General features: G+C 42.6%; 1 long non-coding RNA gene across 3 annotated transcripts in view; it reads left to right on the forward strand.

Moving 5' to 3' along the window:
- The window catches only part of LOC121497159, a 312,796-nt gene that overhangs the window by 15,320 nt on the left and 282,980 nt on the right, over positions 1-14,496 (forward strand). The window lies entirely within an intron of this gene.

Below are 14,496 nucleotides of genomic sequence, written 5' to 3' on the forward strand. Positions count from 1 at the left end.
GCCTGCTTTTCAGAACTCTGCACATTTGCTCTGAGAACAAGTACCCACGGAGACTAGAGTTCGGGGGTCATCATACATTTAGGAGGAGAAGTTAGCTGGCAGGGGCTATTTTTCTGCAAATTAGTTTTCTCTCAAGGGTAACGGTGGGGGAGGAGCAGAGGAAAATGAATTGGAGCCCGTTGAATAATCGGGTATTGTCTGGCTGGTTGCAGGACCTCTGAACTGATGCTCTGAGAAGCCTTTCCAGGCCTGCCTTTTCTATGGGCCAGGATGGGAAGCCTCTCACAGCTGTTGATGAGTGTCCTATAGGGGCAGCGAGGGGGACAGCAGTGTGGCCCCACAAACAATGGTCCACAGAGCGTCGGCTCCACTCGGCGAGAAAGCCACGGTCTGCTGGTCATTACTGCCCAACACAGGGCTGGACAGGTGGCCAAGCAGGACAGTGAGACGAGGCAGGTCCAAAGTTTGTGTTGCTCACAAAGAACCGAGGCAAGGGGCAAGGTGGAAAAACACAAGAGAGCAGGCAATGGTAGGCCAGCTTTCCTCGGGGGGAGCAATGGTTAGAAAATGAAAATGAGTGAGTTCATCTGGAAGCAGTGGCCTCATGGTTTTTTAGGGCCAGGTTCCGACTGGAATGCTCAGCACCAGGTTTGTCCCACAGATGTCTTCCTGTCCTCACTTTGGCACTTAAAACACGGCCTCGTCTAAACCAGGGCTTCTCGGTTTCCCCTGAAGTGTCTGCAGGGGCAGAGGAGCTAAAAGTCCAAATACAGGGGACTCTGGAGGCAGAACCTGGAAGCACCTTCCACAGAGGAGGGCCTTTGCTGAAGTATTGGCGTTCCTTTTAAACACTGATGCATTGTGCAGTGACCTAAAATACTCAACGTTAAAAACAACAACTTAAGTTCCTTGCTCTCCTCAATTCGAAGATCTCATTCGAAGATGAAGCTCAATCTGTATCTGAAAAAAAAGAAAGAACAAAGAAAGAGGGCAACATCAACTGAATGCATACTTTGAGTGTCAGTGGTGTCCGTCCACACTTCCAAAGCTTAAAGCGCGAATTAGGAAAAAAAATCTATGTCATAAAATCAAGGAGATAGTGTAATTACAATCAAGGAAAATGGAAACGTCAGGAGGTAACAACCAGTGGAACCCGTGGCTCCAGACATACTGGGGCATACACCAGTTTGCAAAGTATTACAGAGGAGACAGCTATTGTAAGGTGATGAAAAATAGATTCACCTGCTTGTAACCACCTTGTAATAAAATGCTGTGTCCTTTCATCCGGGTGTTGTCAAAGTGTGGTGCAGCACCCGGCACACAGCAGGTGCTCAATAAATATTTGTGGAATTGAAAGTTGTTGATAGCACTCTGCATTCACGTTCCCTTCCAGGGAGCCTGTGGCAGGTGGGGAGTGTGGGAGGGGACGTCCACTCAAGCCGTGTGATGGGCTCCCCTCCAGGGAGGGCAAAGCCTGGAGTAGGTGTCCTGGGACATCTGTCAAGAGTGTAGGCAACTGGGCTCACGCCCCATCTCTGGCACCACCTACTTGCATGATCTTGGGATCTCCCTTCTCTGGCAAAAGGAGGCATCGAGAGCCACCCTCTCAAAGATCTAGTTTAACAGTTCTACAATTCTGCATATCTGGATTTATTTTAAGAGAATTTTCTTTCTCACCAGCCCGTGGGGGATGATACTATTCGAGGACTAAAGCAAGGGGCGCGGTGGGAGAGAGAAATCTGTGCTTTTTGTTCCCACTGCACCTTGCCTGCTGGAAGGGCGGAGGGGCCCCATAGGCTCCCAGCCTCAGAGGCTGCTCACTTCCCTGCCCTTGGCCTTGTTCTGGGAAGAAAAAACTCAGGACTGAAGATGTAACGTAAGGCACGGTGGAAAATACCTCCACTGTCTTATCGTGAATTCATGGTAGATGAGGTAATTCACAAGGCACGTACTGTAATTCACACTTTACCCCCCCCCCCCCCCCCCCCCCCCCCCCGCCGCACAGGTGTCATTCTATAGCGCAGGGCTCACTTAGCATAGGTAACCATACTCTGGTCAAAGGGAGCGGAATCATCTTATGTCAGTGGTATGTATTATCAACTCCACATTTTGTTGCTGTTGAAACTAATTATTTGTTAAAATGACCCAGATTTCAGGGTCAAATCAGCAGGAATTGGAAATGAAATAAATGATGATTCTGAGTGGAAAACATCAGGCAGCAATACACGCTTTTGTGCAGTAAGAAGCAAAGTTGGTGATTCTTGACATGAAAATGCAGTGTTTCCCACTTGAAGAAAACCCAAATTTATGAAACTATATAAATTAGAGAGTAATGTTTTTAATTATAAAAGGATTTTGCTTTCTACAATGATTCATCCCTAAGGCTCCAGCTTCCTAGAAGATTTTAAAGTACTATTTAATCTCCCTCCACAAAAATTCATATGCCACTTTTAAAAACAGATGTATGACATTTGACTTTATTTCAATATAAATAAAACACAGAGAATCAGATCCTGGACGTCAGATCTCTTTCCTGAAGTATGGAAGCCTTGAAATTCTATCATATTTACTCACTCATGTATTCATTCAAAAAAAAAAAAAAGTATTGATCAAGCCCTAATGTGTGGCAGGCATGTTGTTAGGCCTGAGGATATATCCCGATCTCCTGGTGATTTTTTTCTTCCCCATTGCTTTCATCCTCCCTGTCTCCCAGGTGCTGGGTGTAACCGGGGGTCTGATCCTCTGGAGAAGGGGGTAATCATGCTAGGATGACAGGTAATGCCCTCCTAGAAGAGTATTAAAGTCAAAGTTATGGTAAACACTCAAACTTCAAGTGTGAGGTTGAGGAACTTTTTACTTATGGAGATTGGCCAAAAGCTCTGGTTCCCAAAGCATGGTCCTTGGACCAGCAGCTCTGGCATTATCTGTGACTTTGCTGGGAATGCTGACTCCTGGGCCCTGCCCCTGAGACTCCCGATGTCTGGCACCAGGCCTCCAGAAATTGTTTTAACCACTCTCCAGGTGCTTTTGATGCATGTTAAGGTGTGAGAACCACTGCCCTGAAGTTAATCAGGCTTCATCTGGGCAAAGCCCCTTAAGAGTCTTCTTTCAAATCCTATCACCGATGGAGTCTTTTCACAGGCCCGTAGTGTCTCTAGTTCAGTGTTCAAAATCACACAAGTGTCTGCCAACCAAGTCATTTCTGCAAAGTTCCAAGTCAGGGAGAAAAATAGCAAATTCTCCGGGAGAATCAAGAGGGAAAATATTTGGACAGGTAATTTTAGGAACCGGCTATGGATCGCGATGTACAATAATGAAGTTGAGCAATTAGGTTTGGAAAGCCAAGCACAGAAAATAATTAACCCACAAAGTAATCATCTTGTAAGTCCCAAAGCTAATGATTAAAATAAACCTGAAACAAATGATTGTTTAACTTTGAAGCTGTGCTTGTTTTAGCCACAGTGTAACTTCAGGTGTGAGCTCCCGGGAATTCTCTCGCTGCCTGCCGAGATTGGCTTTGGGACAAGGGCATGTGTCCACTCTTCTGTCCCTCCTTCCCTGGGGAAGGTTGCTTGAGTCTCACAAAATACCACTCCAGGGTGGGTCAAGGAGGTTGTGTGGGCTGCTGGGCCCGCTCCACACGGGGAGTGGGGGGGTGCCTCCAACCCCCCAGAGCTGCGCCCAAGGCCTTGGTGGGCTTCAGCCATCTTGAATCCTCTATAACCTGGGAGGCTGAGATGCACGCTGCGTTTTTATGCAGCTTGCTTTGCACTTTCATTGGTGGCTTAGTATTGCAAAGCATGGCGCTCCCCTCCCCCACTCTCTTCTCCACCCAAAGAAGTGAATTAATAACTAGAAAACAAGACAGCAACGCAATCTAGAAGGGCTGGAGCTTCTGAATGTCACTGTGAGCAAACAGCAGTGGAGAGAAAAGGTTCCTCTCCATCTTTCAGCACTGCGCTGTCTGTGCATTGACTTGTTTCCTGACACATGAGCCATGGCTTGAAAGGAATTCAGGCCCCAGCAAATTTTGCATTGCGCTTCAATGTGGCCTCTGGGATTGACTAAGGGCAAATCTATTATACTGTTGCCATGGAGACCCTGGCACAACTGCTGATAAAGAGTGTCTGATGTTTGGTAGGCCTCGTAGCATGGTACATACCATTTAAAGGACGGTGTGTGTGTGTGTGTGTGTGTGTGTGTGTGTGTGCGTGCGCGCGTCCATGTGCAGGGACTGGGGGGCGGTGGGGTGGAGAGCTGGGCGTAGTGGAGAAGGAAGGAGGAGCGGCTGGTTGGGCATATCGTGAAGGAATGTTCTGTGTGTTTACAAAGAATTTGTGAATACTTTCTTGCCTCTAAAAAAATTTGTTCTGCCTTCTAAGAATCTACGTGTTAAACAGATGGGGGCAGCAGAAGATCCGCAGACTCTCCCCTTGGTCTTGCAAAATTAGTCTTTAGTCCATCTGAAAGAGAATTAAGCTAATACAATAAAAGTGAAAATGCACTCTTTTGCGTCCTTTGATGAATGCTGCCTCCATTCAGCTGCCTGTCTAAGGATCAATAGTAGGTCTGCGAGGATCGCCAGTGCTTGCTAAGCGGGCTAGCAAGATGATGGATTTTAATCATTAAAATGATTTTATAAGCACGAAACAAAGAAGGCCGATCGTACTCTCACATGCATAATCTCAGTTTTGCTGTTATTGATTTTTGCCAGTCCTAAAATCCCTTCCTGTCTTGAAGGCAAATCTCACCCTCCCCAAATTCCATCCCACACAACCATTTCTGGCTCCAAGTGATCAATATGGGCAACTTGCATTTTTTTTTATTGGTGCCCCCTTCCCCCGCCACGAGCCCTGGACCCCAGAGGAGGATGGCACATGGAGCCCCAGCCGAGCCTCCTGGTTGGCGAGGTTGGAGGCGCGGCGGCTGGGGCGGAATCACCTACAGTAAGCAGGCTTTAGAGCGAGCGGCTCTAACAATGGGAGGCCGGGCAATCTGCGACAGTTGATAGGATTATTATTATTACAGAGCGCAAAAAGCTTCTGCTTTCTTTTCTGCTGCTTTGCAGACCTCATAAGGCCTCTCTGTGATTTCTGCATAGTTAATTTGTCAGTTTATAAATTACCACATTATGTTAACGCTGAATGCTTCAAAACACAAATATATGCACAGAGGGCTTGAATATTTGAAGTGTTTTAGTACTATGGGGAAATAATTTTGTTGTCAAGCTGTGGCAGATATAGAACTGCTAGGGGATACATGGCCATTTCATCAGGACTGTGTCGATGATGGCCTGTGAACATCCAAGGGGGAAAATCATCTTTTATCACTATTGTGTACCGTGCTGGTCCAGATGGAGGATAAAACATGCATGAGTTGCCCGCAGCTCTGAAAATAATTATACTCATTTGCCAGAAATGTAGAAAGTGCATCCAACCAAGTTACCACCCATCATAGTGACACTCCGTTTGCATACTGATGAAGTTTAAAGCCAGAGACAATGGTGTTGGTATCAATAGCGAAGGGGGGGGGGGGCTGGGCACCACCAGTGCCGTAGGATTAATAGCGCCATCATTTTATATTATGCAGCGTTTCACTTATGCTGCATATCAAAAGACTACTGCCTCTGAGGTTCACCTCACTGTTTATAAGATTACAGTTTGCTTTAAGACTCCAAACATTAGCATGGATTCTTTTCAGCTTCCACAAATGAATGCAAAAATATCTGTTCGATAAAGCGCCTAGAATGTAATTATGGGTAAATATGTTTGGATGCCATTATAAGTGCCTGCATGTGTGTGTATGTGTTTGTGAGTGTGGGCGGGTGTGTACATACCCACATGCACACGCGTGATTTTGGAAGACCGCGATGGAATATGAGAAGATAATATGCGCATGCTAAGTCCTGGTACTACTGCAGAGTAATTGATGAATGGGTTTTTAAAATGTAGAAAGAGAATGAATACAAGTAGGACCCAAGAGAATAATTCTTTATATTGCAATCAGCTCAGCTTATATGTACTTGCTTTAATCGTAGAAATCAGCAATAAAAAACATAGACTTGGTTATTTAATCCTTACTGAGTAAAAGAGAATGTCTTATAATGACCCTCTAAAATATTACAAAATATTAAATTATTCCGATATGCCTCCCCTTTTTAGACAACCGTAAAATAATCAGTGTAGCCCATACCAGAAGATTAACAGAGTCCTTTCCACTTTTGAGTTCTGCAAACACACATGTAGGAGCTAAGAAGAGACACTTTTCTCATGGATCCCAGAATTCTCATAGGTGTTCTCCAGTTTGAAAATAGCCCAATCATGATGTTGTCACAAGGCTTATTTTTAAGTAATGATTTTAATTAAATCCTCTAAAAAGGAAGCGATTCTGTACCTCTCTTATGTGGTCTGTACAATGATGATTATACAAGTGCAGTTCCCATTTTCCTCTGGTGTCGTGGGGGCAAGGATAACGATTTCCATCTCATCACAGGACAGAGAGGCTATACTTCACTCTGCACAAGACTCCAGTGAAATCAGAGGGAGGGTTTTGCACGATGAAATTACAATAAAAACAACGGAAGAAAAAGCAGTTTCAACCAAAGTGGTTCAAAGACAAGAGCATAATGCAGGATACTGCAGAAGATTTTTATGTGGTAACAGAGGTTTTTGTTTTGTTTTGTTTTGTTTTTCCAGCTAACTGGTGCAGACTGGACCAATACATTTTTTGCTGATTTCCCAGTTTTCTTTCCCTCAGAGTGGTCTTTGAAACATGGAGGGAATAGGGTATCTCACAACTCAACAGTGAATGGTTGAGAGAAAATGAGGCCTGTAAGCCAGGACCCATGAGGACTTTGACACGAGTAGGTGGCAGGATGTACTCTTGGTAAGTTGAGCACAGAAAGAAGCAGATTTACGGGGTGTTGCTTCTCCCTCCCCTCTCCTGAAATAGCATATTGGCTATAATGAGAAGGCCATTGGGAGGACACCATTGAGAATGCTAGTGGGCTCAAAAACTTCTGAGAAGAACAGGTGATGCATTTATTTAAATTTCACTGAGAAATTAATCTTCTGGTTTTTCCGAACTGTTGTTATTGATCAGTTTTTACATGCCTGAAATTCTTCGTATGGTCTCAAGTCTCAAAAGGAAAACCAGTGAACAAAGAGACAAACAGATACACACACAGGCATGAGACTTGATCAAGGTCAGCCCGGTCGGAACGTAAAGCATTAGAGAATACTTTACCATGAGGCACGTGTGGGTGAGTGAGTGAGTGTGTGTGTATGTGTGTGTGTATGCACATACACACCCTATTTTAAAGAGATATCTGTATCTTTAATTATAATTCAAATTATCAATAAATTAGTGATTTGAAGACAAATCTGTCTGACTTCTAAGGCAACATGAATTGTATCATATCAACGTGTACCAGGCCCTCAGGAATCTATCTAGAAGTGCATAAAGAGCTAAGTACCATAACATGGGGGCAGGTAAGGCCTCTCTGCTAACAAAGGAATGAAGTGAAAAAGGAAACAATATCTATCAATAAGTGATCTTGACAATAATAGCAATTGAATATTTGAATGCTGAGAGTCCTCTCAGTGAATAAGTGATCAGTATCTTTTGGTGACAACACACTTTGGGGGATAAATTAATCTAGAAATAATTTCCCCTACATACTACAGGTCAAGATGTGAAGCTCCAAACTGCCTTGTTGGCTGCAAACAGTGCCTTCTGCTTCTTTACCCTACTGACAGAAAATGTATTAAAAACAAAAAAGGGGATCTTCCTCTGCCTCTTCCCCCTTTTATTTCTGAACAATTCAATCCTAAGCCCATTAGGTGATACAAAGTAAAGTTGGCATCTACTCCCAAAGAAGCCATAGTAGCCCAGAGTCGTTTGGTAGAGCCGAGTGGACCAAGGAGGAAGAAGAGTAGCTTGACATAGGGTATCAGACCATGAGTAAGGTGACAAGTGTGTCCATGCAGGGAACTGGCCCAGTGTGGGGCGTCAGAGCCCACTGAGGTTGTAGGTTTTCTGTGGCAGAGAGGTGACGAGGCATGTGGTGACAGAGTCCACATGGGGGGAGGAGGGTTGTGGAAACAATACTGGTTGGTTACATACAGGAGTATTGATCTGATAAGTAAATATGATAAGGATAAGGAGAGCTAAATTATTATTCATGGTAGAGAAAGGAGTTACAATATGAAAAGGGAGAAAACTAGAACAAACTTCGTGGTCTTTGTTTGGAATTGGAGATACCAGTGTGACTCATGGTTTTCAGTATATACAGAGATACAGAGATAAATATATATATATTTATATTTATATTTATATTTATATTTATATAATATAACGTATGCTCCTTAGCTGTCTCCTGTGAAGACCTGGGAACAGCAACAAAACACCTAGTGCTTAGATTGTGGTTTCTAATACCATTCTCCACTGAAAGGAGGCAGGACTCCTTGGAGCAATGCCTAATTCCAGGGCCAGGGCTGGGAAAATGCAAGATGAGCCTAGAGTGTTAAGGGCAACTGAGGCACACAGAGGCTAAGGAACTTGCCCAAGTCACACAGCTAATAAAATTGCTCTTGAATTATATGTGGATGAGGCAATTTTAAAAGAGAGAGAAAAAAATTAACATCCAGAATGGTCCTGCACTTATACTACTGAACAAATGTCTTTATGTCATCACTCCTCTTTAAGGAAACACAGAGTGGAAATCAGAGATGATGGATTCTGACTTACACAAGAAAAAACCCATGGAACTCTAATGGGGAAATTAAGTTGCAAAGAAAAACTATCAAATAAAATGTTTTAGGTTTATATATAACATGTAAACATTAGGACTTTCCCATTGTGACAGACTTTAGTAATGAACCAAACAACGCCAGCCCTAATCACCTGGCATGAAGAGGGCTTCCATTGCCACTTGGTGAAGTCTGTGGCTACATACAACAAAGTCAGTGAGCACACGAGGCAATTTTGGCAGGCCATCGATGATGTGAATGGGAACCTGAGGGTTTTCTGAGTCCTGCCACTCCATAGCTGTGAAACCTTGTTAAAATTCTTAACCACTTTGTGCTTGGGTTTGTCTGTTTGTAAAGGAAGAGACTTGGACCAGAGAGAGATCCCAGTGAGTCGTCACATGTTTCTGTTTTTCTCACAATGAGGGAGTTGAATAAGCCTTAAGAAATTCATTGAGTAGTTAGTTTTAGGCCGATATGTTCCATCACATTGATGGGCTGTGTCTCAGCCAAGATGGCTGATTAGCTAATCAGGATCCTCCAGCTCTTGAGTGGACCTTAGGCCTGGATGGTTGTCAAATGGCCATATGTAAATGATGAATGAAGTGTCACACTGAAGATTGTTACTCTGAACCACTAGCCTAGGTTGTTAAAGATAAGGCAGTGTGGATCATCTTTCCCCCCTCCCACCCTTCTTAGATTAAAATTCTGTGCCTTCCTCTCTCTTTCTCCCCTCTCCTCCCCCAATTTGGAAAATGCATTAATGTTTTTATCACATTCAGATTACTGGGAACACTATGAACACTATTGTATTTCACAGTCTGGTAATCCACAGAGAAGTTTTTTGTTTGTTTTAGTACAAACTTTTAAAAAATTTGAACCGATTACAGATTTACAGAAAAGTTGCAAATGGAGTATATAGAACTTTTTTCTTGGACCATTTGAAATACATGGTATGGTGTTTGTGGACGATCAGGCTATGATTTTCTAAATCATAAGATTGTTGTAAAGATCAAGTGGGTTAATATATGTAGGCAAAATAATGCTTCACCCCTTGACCCAATATAAAAAGGTAGGAAACTAGAAAGGACTTGTGAGGTTGGTTTGAAATTGGAGTGGCTGATGGTTTTTGATATATTAGAAATAGAAGTATACATGTAACATATATTCCCTAGCTCTGTCCACTATAGGAGTCCAAAAGAGCTAAGTACACTATCTAGTGCCCACATCTTGGTTTCCAATCCCATGCCCCACTGAAAGGACTCTAGGACTCCTTAGAGAAATAGGTGATTCCAGGGTCAGGCCAGGGAAAGTACAAGAGGAGCCCCAAACATCTTGTGCTTCATAAGCAAGAAAGTGCTCAAAGAATGATGGGAGTATATAAAGCCAGTTTGAGAGAGATGCTATTGGAAGAATTGGTGACATTAAAGCAATTATATCAATGGATTATAACCCATGAATAAAACTATGAGTCTTTCTGGAGATAAAGAATGAATGGATTGAGTGCTGGATGAATGACAGGGTCATTTTACCTAGTTTCAAAATATCTCCTTACGAAATACTTATGAACTACAAAGGAAAAAAAAGAGCAGTTTTATAGTGTAAAAATCTTTCAGATTCCACCTTAGTCAAGTGATTCAAGTGAATGCCATCAGTAGTGGGACAAATGAAAACTGCATTATCTGATCAAATGCTTTAAAAAGGACACGGCATCACTTCATCACTTGTACGATACTCCCGAATAAAAGAAATGAGGAAACCTTGGATAAATTCATAATGGCATTCTACAAGACAGTCTACAAAATAACTGGCCTATAATCTTCAAAATTGTCAATGTCATGAAAGTCAAGTACAGGTCGTGGACTTTTTCCAGATTAAAGATGACTGAAGAGATGTGACAGTTAATTGCGGTGTGTGGTTTATAACTGGATTCTTCTACTATAAAGGACATTATTGGAACAACGGTCAAAACTTGAATGGGGTCTGAGGATTAGATGATGGTAATGTATCCATGTGAATTTTCTGATTTTGATGGTTATATTGAGGTTGTAGAGAAGAGTGTCCTTGTTTGTAGGAAGTAACATGCCTAATTCCTGAACTTGGGTGTATGTTGTCACTTTACCTGACAAATGAGATTTTGCAGATGTGATTAAGTTAATCTTTTGAGGGACAGCCCCGGTGGCTCAGCAGTTTAGCGCCTGACTTCAGTCCAGGGCCCGGACTAAAATTTTTTAGCTAAATTAAATGCTTTAAGTTATATGACAATTCTAGCTTTTAAAAAGGGTATTGGGGATCCCTGGGTGGCTCAACAGCTTAGAGCCTGCCTTTAGCCCAGGGCGTGATCCTGGAGTCCCGGGATCAAGTCCCACGTCGGGCTCCCTGCATGGAGCCTGCTTCTCCCCCTGCCTGTGTGTCTGCCTCTCTCTCTCTCTCTCTCTCTGTGTGTGTGTGTGTGTGTGTGTCTCATGAATAAATAAATAAAAATCTTTTTTAAAAAAAGTTAATCTTTTGAGATGGGAGATCATAAGGAATTATTCAGGAAGATCCTTATAAGAGAGAGAAGGAAGCAGGAGAATCCAAGGAGATTGCTGATTGAAGCAGAGGTTGGAGTGATATGACTTCTAGAAGGGAGATGTAAGCCAAAGAATGTGGGCAGCCTCCAGAAGCTGGACAAACAAAGAATGGATTCTCCCCTTGAGCCTCCAGAAGGAATGCAGCTTTGCTGACACCTGGATTTTAGTCCACTAAGACCCATTTTGGAATTAGTGTTCTTATTCCACAACAGTAAGAGAATAAATTTGCTTTGTGTCGTTAAACTTGAAATCATTTGTTACAGCAGCAATAGGGAACTAATAAAATACATGGGAACTATTTAGAACGGTATCTGGTGCATCATTGGCACAATCGTTTGTTTCTTGTTGTTCTCATTTAGTCTTTTCAAAGCATTTGATTTAGTTTTCATAGGATTAAGAACTCTGTTTTCCATAACTTAGGCGTATTGTTTTATGTAATATTTGCCAACATCCCACATCTACAGCACAGGTGGTATAAACAGGTTATTGAATAAAGAGACTAGACTTTTTATAAGTCTGCTACCTGGTCTCCATTTGCCCTTCCACTCATGCTCTGCTCTGGTCTCTGGAGGCTGATCACATAGACTGTATCATGGGCTTTCTTGCCCTTGACTCCCGTTGGCCTCTACAGAGACAGTGGGCAAAAGATTGACGGGAGAGAAAAGAGCAAAGTCAGGGTGTTTGTCTCCCCAGCTCCTGCCCTTCTGGCTCCTGTTGGATGGCCTCCTCTGTGACTGGCTTGGTCTCTGCTAGTTTCTCCTTGCTCTTGCTTCTTCAGGTTTAGGGGTGGTAGTGGCTCACAGCTGTTGCTAGTGTCCGGTAATTCATCTTTTTTTTTTTTTTTTTTGACAGTGCCACTGCAAGTTCATTGAACTCTCCTCAATGACCCACTTTGTGTGTACCATACTGTGTGGGTCATGACTAGCACAGTAAATACCCATAATTTCTATCACAGAGAGCACAAATACCTAGGAATGCTTTAAGGAAGGTCCTTGAGTTGCTTAGTAGCCGTAAGTAGTGAGTACACCATGGACACACAGAAAGAATGGACAGTTTTGGTCTAGCTATTAGCTCTGGTCAATAGCCTTCAGCCAAGGACCATCAGGAACATACCTGTAGCAGAACAAGTTGGTTTTAATATGTGTTGCAGTGAAGGAGAAAGCACACTATGGGGCCTATGGTGGCATCTCACAAGAGGCGTTAGAAAGGACTTACAGGTACGATTGTGTTGGGTGATTTGAGGAGGGTTTATGACACCAGGGCTTTGCTCTGGCTTGGATACTGTGAAGAAGCAAGAGTAATCCTATGATTGTGTATCTTAGTAAAATTTATCTATAAGGAGGACAGAATATACCGAGGATAAAGCTATAACTGGTAAAGTACCGTAGATCACTCATATTAGCTGGGAGTGTGTGCGGGGGAGTCTTTGGTATTTGGTGGTTTGCACATTATTTTTTATTTTGTCTGTGTTCAGATATGATCACAGAATGATCTTGTTTTTGTCTTGATCCATCTTGATCACAGAGTAGCCTTGTCTGATGCTGACTTAGATATTGTTTTTGTTCATCAGGAGAACACTAGGGCCTAGCAATCAGTGCCAGGACAACTTCTAGCAAATCCATAGAGGAGTCAGGAAATACTTTTCTCTTTCTCATCTTGTTTCATGAAGACTGAAGTATTATCTGCATCAAATCACCCAAACAGCTTATTAAAATGTAGATCCCAGGGCCCCACAGATCTATTGAATTAATATCTAGAGGTTGGGCTTGGAAGTCAGTATTTCTAATTGCTTGCTACCTCATTCTGATGCACACCAGAATCTAAAGCCCACTGGTCTAAAAGAGAGATATCACAAACCCAGGTTTACAAACCTAGATTTACGGCAATAACTCTCAGTGTGAGGCACCAAGAACCAAACAGTATGTTTCAATTTTCATCAGCATCAAGTTCCAGCATCTTGGAATGATAGGATTTTTAACTCAGTGGAACCAGCCTTTGAATTTACAAGGTTATCTGTTCTTATACCTTGTGTGCCAGTTTTAGAAAAACCTCAACTAAAGAGGTCAACCTGTAAATGACAGAAAAGAAGGGGCTGGTCATCTATTACCATAAATCAATAAAAGGTAGACACCGGTAGAAAGGCTGCTGCCACACAGATTAAAAAAAAAATCCAACAACAATGAGGAATTGCTTCCAAAGTCAGTGAGAACATTCACAAGGGTAAACCAAAATTCCAGAGGCAGAGCTTTTCAAGATGCATGACTGAAATCCCATTTAACAAGGTAAACTACAGACCAGAAATGAGATGCCTTAGCTGTAAAATGTGTAGTCAGATTACTGCAGATAGAAACACAAAAATCTTCCTCAAAGGAACATTCTCAGGAAGGAATACAAAGAAAGCAGAAATGAAGAAGCTAATTTATTCTAAAACCACAACTAGGAAAATATTTGGCCTTTTCAAGTATCAGAGAAGGAGTACCAAAGTCTAAGACAGAGCCTAATAATGAACTTGATGTTGAACCTGATTTTGAAGCATTAGTGAGATTTCCCTCTTAGGATGACAGGAGCAAGGAGATTGGAGGCTCAAACATGGCCACCAAGTCTAGTGGGGAACATGTTTTTTTCCCATTGAATTTTCCTGCTCTTCAGATGTGGGAGAACTGAGCTCACCACAATCAAATAACCCCATCAAAGTTTTCCTAACGGGAAGTTATGAAATGAGTCTTCTTTGCCTGAATAATGTGTTTTCCCTTAAAGTCTATTTTGCCTGCAATCTCCACAGGCAGAGAGTCTGCATCTATAGCTCATTACCATTATTCTGATGATATTGTTACGTCTCATCAATTACTTGGGAGCAAGGTCAAATTTAGCAGCCAAATCTCCCCTTTGGTGAGGCCATCAAGAATATATCTATCACCTCCCTTCCCAAGGTCTACATCCCCTGCAAAAGCTTCTATACCCACATTCTCTCTCCCCTCTCTCCTCCCTCCCTCTGCTCCCTTTCTCCACCTCCTCATCCTGTCACAGTATTACTGATTACAAAATCCTGCCTGATTTAAGTCCTGATTCATTTATTCCTTTTCACTTTCATTTGAGAAAGGACAAGCAAGAATGGGTGAGAAAATCATGGAGGTATAAAGAAGCAGAAGAACCTACATGTAAGAGAGAAGAGATTG

This window comes from Vulpes lagopus, chromosome 8 (genome assembly GCF_018345385.1).
Source record: "Vulpes lagopus strain Blue_001 chromosome 8, ASM1834538v1, whole genome shotgun sequence".
NCBI classification, from domain to species: Eukaryota; Metazoa; Chordata; class Mammalia; order Carnivora; family Canidae; genus Vulpes; species Vulpes lagopus.